The sequence below is a fragment of the Cyprinodon tularosa genome, unplaced genomic scaffold, assembly GCF_016077235.1.
Source record: "Cyprinodon tularosa strain WSP-4 unplaced genomic scaffold, ASM1607723v1 ctg164, whole genome shotgun sequence".
Classification (NCBI taxonomy): domain Eukaryota; kingdom Metazoa; phylum Chordata; class Actinopteri; order Cyprinodontiformes; family Cyprinodontidae; genus Cyprinodon; species Cyprinodon tularosa.
The window spans coordinates 1,180,243-1,189,113 of NW_024038475.1; positions in this window are offsets into that span (position 1 = coordinate 1,180,243).

An 8,871-nucleotide genomic window follows, 5' to 3' on the forward strand; every position below is an offset into this window, starting at 1 on the left:
TTTTAGAGCATACCCATAATGTAACTTTTTTCATGATTTGGTGAGATCTATGCACCTGCCAAATCTCAAATCTCTGTGACTTACGGTTTTCCCCAACTCACGTTAGGGGGCGCTGTAGAGCCATTTGGCCACGCCCATTTTGGATTCCATTATCATACGTAAATTTCACTAGGGGGACAATTTACTGCCAAGTTTGGTGAGTTTTTGAACATGCTAAAGCCTCCAAAATGCTGTTTCTTTTACGCGGAGAAAAATAATAAATAATAATAATAATTAAAACCGCGAGCGGTATTGACGGCCCTCGCAGCTCGCACCGCCTGGTATGTCGCGACCGCGGGAACCAAGCGACCGCCGGCTCCACGCTCCTTCCCAGCCTATTCTCCTGCTCTTCAGCCTATGCCTGCTGCTGCTTCCCCTCATCCTCTTCATCACCCTGTGCTGCTCCTCTTCATCCTCCTCTTTCTCCGCTCGGCCTATCGCGACCGCGGGAGGTGAGCGACCGCTGCCCCCTTGCTCCTTCCCAGCCAGCGGAAAAAGCGCCACGCTTCACTTCTGGACCAGCCGGAGACAACCACAGCTTTGGTCAGGAAGGGTTAAACTAGGGATAAAAGATAATATCTGGGGATGAATCTCATCTGTCAGATATTTGCTGTAGCAATCTCAGTTGGTGGGTCAAAAGTATATATTCAAAAGATGGAGAAACAGCACTGCCAAAACCCACGGTTAGCGGTATTACACCCTACTCAAAACAAAAAAAATCATTAAAAAATCCATAGTTTGCAATAAAATCCCCAAAAAAATCACAAATGTCAAGGAACACATCTTGCATGTCCTAGATTCTTTTTTAGGTGATTTATTAAATAATTCAAAGAAAGAAAAATCTTTAAACGTGAATGCCTTATACTGCGGCAGTTGAAAAATATATCCTGGCATTATCTGTCCACTTGACCAACTATTAGGCAAGAACGCAAACGTTTGAAAAATCAGAGTGACAGACTTTAAAGAAGCGCTTTGCTATTGTAACCAGCTTACAGCAGGCTTTGTAAAGAACGTATTTTGAAAGTTTTAGCTCATTTGGATAAAAGGCTAACTTTATACACTTTTTTGAAAAGAGGTCCGTGATTTCACAACAGGGTGAAATGTAATTCAAAATGGCCGACTCTACTCAAAACAAAAAAATTCATTAAAAATCTATAGTTTGCAATAAAATCCCGAAAAAAATCACAAATGTCAAGGAACACATCTTGCATGTCCTAGATTTTTTTTAGATGATTTATTAAATAATTTAAAGAAAGAAAAATCTTTAAACTTGAATGCCATATACTGTGGCAGTTGAAAACCCCATAAGATGCTCAAACATGCATAGATTCACGCCAAACTCGGCAGTCTTTTCTATAATCAAAGGATAAATAACTGTTCCAAATTTGGCTAGGATTGCTATAAAACTTTTTGAGATACAACAATTTCCTGTTAACACAAACTTTTGAAAAATCAGAGTGACGGACTTTTAAGAAGAGCTATGCTGTGTTTACCATCAAACAAGTAGCGATTAGAGGAATATATTCCAAAAGTCCTAGCTCTTTTGGGAAAACGACTGATTTTTTAGAAATATTTTAACATAGTGATTCTATTTTCATAAGGGTACCGTTTGATTCAAAATGGCCGACTTCATGAGAGGTTTAGACCATGGCTTCAATGAAACTTTTTGTAGGTGGAGAGCTCATACAGATGTGTGCCAAGTTTCATTATCCTAGGAATGAGCATGGCTAGGGGCTGAATTATTTCCTGGCATTATCTGTCCACTTGACCAACTATTAGGCGAGAACGCAAACTTTTGAAAAATCAGAGTGACGGACTTTAAAGAAGCGCTTTGCTATTGTAACCAGCTTACAGCAGGCTTTGTAAAGAACGTATTTTGAAAGTTTTAGCTCATTTGGATAAAAGGCTGATTTTATACAATTTTTTGAAAAAAGGTCAGTGCTTTCACAACAGAGTAAAATGAAATTCAAAATGGCCGACTTCCGGTGGGGTTTAGACCATGGGTCCAAGAGGCTTTTAGTTAGGGCCTGATGAGGTGCAAATGTGTTCAAAGTTTCAATATTCTAGGACTAAAAACGGCTTGGGGCTGGTGGTTTGAAGTTTGTTATTTCTAGGGGGCGCTGTAGGAAAATTAAGCCCCGCCCACAAAATATTGCTCTGGATTCCTGTTTGGAGTTGGACTAGGATCATCTCTTGTGATTTTGGTGCAGATCTGATTATAAATGAGGAAATGAGAGCCAATCGTATTTTCATGGCGAAACGCCTCACTTCGCCATGGCGCCACGGCAACACCATTTGACTAAAGCTCTCTGTGCCTTAAACGAAGTTAGGACAACATGTTGTCTGTCTGCTGACACAGTTTTAGGTTGATGAGGTCAAGTAGGACAGAGAGGGACCATTCCAAGTAAAAAACGTGACTTCCGGTTCTCAGGGGGCGTGGCTTCAATTATGTAACAGTTTTAACATACAGTTTTGTTGGGAACCGAGAGAGGATTAATACTACCAGGTTTCGTGTCATTTCAGTTTCATATGTAAAAGTTATTGCATTTTGAAAATGTTGGCGAGTACGCCAACTTCGAGGCCTGGCCACACCCCTTTAAAATGCTGGAAAACTCAAAAAGTTTGATAAGTTTGGATCTCACATGCCTTATCTGCATACATGCCAAGTTTGAAGCCGATGGCTCACCGTCCCTAGGAGGAGTTCGCGAAAGTTCGACGTCAACAAAATTGAAAAAGTGCCAAAAATCGGCCTTTGAGCCAAAATGGCCGACTTCCTGTAGGTTTTAGAGCATACCCATAATGTAACTTTTTTCATGATTTGGTGAGATCTATGCACCTGCCAAATCTCAAATCTCTGTGACTTACGGTTTTCCCCAACTCACGTTAGGGGGCGCTGTAGAGCCATTTGGCCACGCCCATTTTGGATTCCATTATCATACGTAAATTTCACTAGGGGGACAATTTACTGCCAAGTTTGGTGAGTTTTTGAACATGCTAAAGCCTCCAAAATGCTGTTTCTTTTACGCGGAGAAAAATAATAAATAATAATAATAATAACAAACGGTACAGGAACAATAGGCTCTCGCAGCGGTGAGCTGCTCGGGCCTAATAATAATAATAACAAACGGTACAGGAACAATAGGCTCTCGCAGCGGTGAGCTGCTCGGGCCTAATTAGGCGTGCATGAAGTTGTCATGATGGGTTCACTGATGAGACCCAGTTATGCAGAACACCACGGAGACGGAAACAGTAGTAAAAGTTTAACAATGTTTATTGTTCACAAGCACATGGAATTATGACTGGAACTGGTTCAGGCCTGGGGACTGGTTCACTGGAGTCTGTGTAGATAACAGAGCAGTTAGCTTTGGGAGCAATGGGGTTTGGTTTTGTGATGTTCAGATTTATACCTTGAGGGTTCCGGTTTGAACTCAGAGAGAGGAGCTGTTGGGTCCAGAGAAGGTTTGTTTCAGCAGAGTCCAATAACTGCTTCAGCGTCTTACTTCTGATGAGAGTGCAGACCTTGGCTTTTGGTTTCCAGCTCTTAATCCAGAGCTGCATGGGAAATCCAGAGAAGAGTCTTCGGGTTTGGCTCAGAGGGCTGGCTCGGCAGTCAAGGGACTTGAGATGACTGGCTTAACTTGGGAGACGTGGAACGTGGGATGGATGCGGAGAGTCGGAGGTAGTTGGAGGCGTATGGCTGACGGGTTGATGACCTGGGTAATCCTGTATGGACCAATGTACCTGGGTGAAAGCTTACGAGACATCCCCTTGAGGGGGATGTCCTGAGTGGATAGCCATACCTCCTGTCCGACAGTGTACTCAGGGGCCGGGCATCTCCTGGAGTCAGCAAAACGTTTGGTTGTCTCGGAGGAGCGATTGAGAGTAGCGATGGTTTCCCTCCAGATGCACTGGCATCGACGGATGTGCTGGTTTACGGACTGGACTGAAATTTCTCTTTCGTCTGCGGGAAAAAGAGGTGGTTGATAGCCTTGACTGACCTGAACTGGAGATTGTCCGGTGGAGGCTGATTTGAGGGAATTGTGGGCGTACTCGATCCAGGTAATGTACTGACTCCAGTCGGTGGGGTTACTTGACGTTAAACAGCGGAGGGTGGACTCGAGCTGCTGATTCATTCGTTCTGTTTGTCCGTTAGACTGTGGATGGTAGCCAGAGGTTAGCGAGGACTTACAATTGAGAGCAGAGCAGAAGGCCTTCCAGACTTGGGAGATGAATTGAGGTCCGCGATCTGAAAGAATCTCCTGGGGAATCCCATGTAACCGGAAGACTTGTTTGATCAGAAGCTGGGCGTTTTGGAAAGCCGTGGGAAGTTTTCTAAGGGGGATCAGATGACAGGACTTTGAAAATCGGTCGACAATGGTGAAGATTGTAGACATACCTCGGGAGATGGGTAGACCAGTGACGAAGTCGATAGCGATATGGGACCAAGGGCGCGAGGGGACTGGAAGAGGATGCAGCAGGCCTGAAGGTGGTTGGTGAGAGGCTTTGTTTCCGGCGCAGGTAGCACAAGCCGAAAAACATACTTCTTGACATCCTTATGTAGAGTAGGCCACCAGAAACGTCTTGAGATTAAAGCCACTGTTCTGCTCACCCCTGGATGAGCGGAAAATTTGGCAGCATGTATCAGGCGAGATCTAACAGAGGAGGGGACATATGTTCGGTTAGCAGGGCCGTTACCTGGGTCAGGCTCGGAAGCCAGGGCTGAGTTTATGAGATCGGTGATCTCCCATAGTAACCACTCCGACAGTGCAGGATGCTGGTAGGACAGGTTCAGGCGTCTCGGGTTGATCAACGGAGTAAAGACGAGAGAGAGAGTCGGGTTTGACGTTCTTGGATCCGGGTCTGTAGGAAATAATGAGGTTGAAGCGAGAGAAAAATAGGGACCACCTGGATTGGCGAGGGTTGGCTTGTTTAGCTGATTGGATGTAAGCAAGATTCTTGTGATCAGTCCAAACAAGAATCGGGTGCTCACCTCCTTCCAACCAATGTCTCCATTCCTCCAATGCCAGTTTTATGGCCAAAAGTTCTCGGTCTCCAACGTCGTAGTTTTGCTCTGCGGAGGAAAGTCTGCGAGTAAAATAGGCACAAGGATGAACCTTTTGATCTGGGTCAAGTCTTTGTGATAACACAGCACCCACTCCAGAGTCGGAAGCGTCAACCTTGAGGATGAATTGTTTAGCTGGATCGGGTTGGATTAGCACTGGGGCTCTGGAAAACAAAGTTTTTAGTTTAACAAATGCAGCTTGCGACTCGGGGGTCCATTGGAAGGTTCTTTTGACTGATGTTAGGGAGGTTAGAGGGAGAGCTGTTTGGCTGTAATTTCTGATGAATCTCCGCTAAAAGTTGGCGAAACCCAGGAATCTCTGTAATTGTTTTCGATTTTCGGGCACAGGCCAATCCAAGACTGCTTTTATCTTATCTTCTGAAGGTTTAATCTGCCCACCCTCGAGCACAAACCCCAAAAAGGTGACTGAAGACTGATGAAACTCGCATTTTTCGGCTTTGACGAAAAGTTTATTTTCCAGTAGTCTTTGTAACACTAGGCGGAGATGTTTCTTGTGCTTAGAATGGTTCTTGGAATAAATGAGTATGTCATCAATGTAAACGAACATGAATACATTCAGGAAGTCTCTGAGAAAGTCGTTAACCAGGGCTTGGAAACATGCAGGGGCATTAGTTAGACCAAAAGGCATGACCAAATATTCAAATTGGCCCAAAGGAGTCTTAAAGGCTGTTTTCCACTCTTCTCCGTCTCGTATTCGGAGAAGGTGATAAGCGTTCCTCAGGTCGAGTTTGGTAAAAAACAGTAGCCCCTTGAACGGGTTCAAAAGCTGAAGTGAGAAGTGGGAGAGAGTACTTATTTTTAATAGTTATTTGGTTCAGGCCTCTGTAATCTATACAGGGTCTTAGAGAACCGTCCTTCTTGCCAACGAAAAAGAACCCTGCACCCAACGGAGAGGAAGATGGGCGAATTATTCCGGCAGCTAGAGACTCATTTATGTATTTTTCCATGGTTTCTCGTTCAGGTTTGGAAATATTATAAAGTCTGCTGCTGGGAAGGGGAGCTCCAGGTAATAGCTCAATCGCACAGTCATATGGTCTGTGTGGTGGAAGGGACGTAGCACTGACCTTACTGAAGACAGGAGCCAAATCATGGTACTCGGAAGGGACAGAAGTAAGGTCAGGAGAGTCCATCTCCCCCCCACCTCTAGGGGACCCCACAGCGGGAGCTGCTGAAAGAAGGCATGTTTCAAGACAAAGGGTAGACCAGGATTCCACGTGACAATCAGTCCAGTTAATATGGGGATTATGTTTCTCCAACCATTCAAAGCCAAGCACCAGAGGAGAACATGCGGAAGGAAAAACAAAAAATGTTATGGTTTCACGATGATTACCTGAGATAAGTAGCTCAAGAGGCTGGGTTTGATGGGTGACCTGGTGGAGTCTCTTCCCATCGATAGCAGAAACACAAAGAGGCTGGTTTAGAGGAACGGTTACAATCTGAAGCTGCTGGACAAGATTAGAGTCTATTAAGTTTCGTTCACAGCCTGAATCGATGAAGGCAGAAAAAGAGAGGTTCTGGTCTGAGAAAAATAAAGTGGCAGGAAGCATCAGACAAGGAGGTTTTTCAGAGTTAACATGGCCCGCCAGACTCCTCAAAACCTCTGACGGGCCCCGGCTTTTGATTTAGCTGGGCATGAAGCGATGAAATGACCACTCTCACCACAGTAGATACACAGTTTGCTCAGGAAACGTCTTTGTCTTTCCTCAGGAGTCAGCCTTGTATGTCCAACCTGCATGGGTTCAATTTCCGTCTCTTCAGTATGAGAGGCCTGAACAGGCAAAGGGAGAGACTGAGTTTTTGGTCTCGGCTTGGACAAATGTTCTGTGGGAGCAGAAAAAACAGTCACGTTATTAGAAGCAGGGGCAGAGGCAAAGGAACCCTGATTCTTATATTTGGAGCTGTTTCTGGCTCGAATCCTGTTATCCAACTTAATTGTGAGGCGGATTAATTCCTCGAGTGTTGCAGGTTCGTCGAGGGTTGCTAGTTCATCCTTGATACTTTCGTTTAACGCCATAAAGTAAGCACCCTTTAAAGCACTTTGATTCCATCCGGAAGCAGCTGCTTTTACCCGGAAGTTAATGGAGAACTCCGCCACCGAAGAACTTCCCTGTTTGAGATTGAAAAGAGCACGAGAGTCAATAGTTTGATCAGTTTCTTGGTTGAAAACTTGAGAAAATTCTGAGACAAAATAGACGGAATATTGACAATTGAGGCTTTCGTCAGAGGCAAACCTTGCCTGAGCCCATTCCAGAGCTCTTCCTGTTAATTGGGACAAAATGAAAGTTATTTTCTTGTAATCCATGGGAAAACTGCTGGGAGAGTTCTGAAAAATAAGGTGACATTGAAACAAAAAACCTTTGCAGTCCTTCATATTACCAGAAAATTTATCTGGGAGACTTGGGCGGAACTCTGGTGATGACGTCACTGCCGGTGACCTCGGAGGCGGAACTGGACCCGGAAATGGTTGCGCTGCCGTCGTGGCATTAGCGCTGCTCATGTAGTTAGCATAACTCTGAAGCATATGATTGTGAGAATCAACCACACGATATAACTCACGTAGGGTTTGAGTTTGTCCCTGGATCTGAGCATCTTGCTCCTCCAATCGACGGCGGAGATGATCTGCTGGGCCTTGTGTTTGGCCGCAGTGTTCTGTCATAATGGGTTCACTGATGAGACCCAGTTATGCAGAACACCACGGAGACGGAAACAATAGTAAAAGTTTAACAATGTTTATTGTTCACAAGCACATGGAATTATGACTGGAACTGGTTCAGGCCTGGGGACTGGTTCACTGGAGTCTGTGTAGATAACAGAGCAATTAGCTTTGGGAGCAATGGGGTTTGGTTTTGTGATGTTCAGATTTATACCTTGAGGGTTCCGGTTTGAACTCAGAGAGAGGAGCTGTTGGGTCCAGAGAAGGTTGGTTTCAGCAGAGTCCAATAACTGCTTCAGCGTCTTACTTCTGATGAGGGTGCAGACCTTGGCTTTTGGTTTCCAGCTCTTAATCCAGAGGTGCATGGGAAATCCAGAGAAGAGTCTTCGGGTTTGGCTCAGAGGGCAGGCTCGGCAGTCTAAGCTCATCCAGAGCTTACAGAGAAAAACTAGTTTCCTGGAAACAGAGACACAAAGGATTAGAATCCTAGCAGGACTCAAAGAGCAATAAAAGATTTCTCAGAAGGTTCTTTGGCTCAGGTGCTAACCAACTAGATTCAACACTGCGGCGTCGAGGCAAGGTCTGAAGACAGCTTTTATACTGTGGATCCTCTGATGATGGAACGAGCCACAGGTGCGTCGAAGGCTCGGCTCAGGAGGATCCACGGCGGACTCTGCTGGAGGAAGGTGGTACTTCTCCAGCTCCCAACAGAAGTCATTTTAATACTGTATTAACATGTTATTATAACAGCAAATTTTACAGGTTTTTACCAGTATTGTAAGGAATTGAAATAAATACAAAATAAAACCCTATTATAAACCTGTATTATTAAAACTGGAGCTCCTCTGAGTAACTCCCTTATAATCACATTTAAACTTGATGAATTGGGAATAAAATACAGAACAAAAATTCTAGTTAGACTGATCTAATTAATTTTACGTTGTTTTCATCAAAACAACTAAGTTGCTTTGATGAGCTCTGTGGCTCATTGTGAAAACAGCTGATCCCAGGCTGTTCTCTACATCCAGCCTCTTCCTCTGCTTGGTTTTGATGTGTCACAGCTGAAGGTGAACTCAAACACTAAGAAAAAAATATT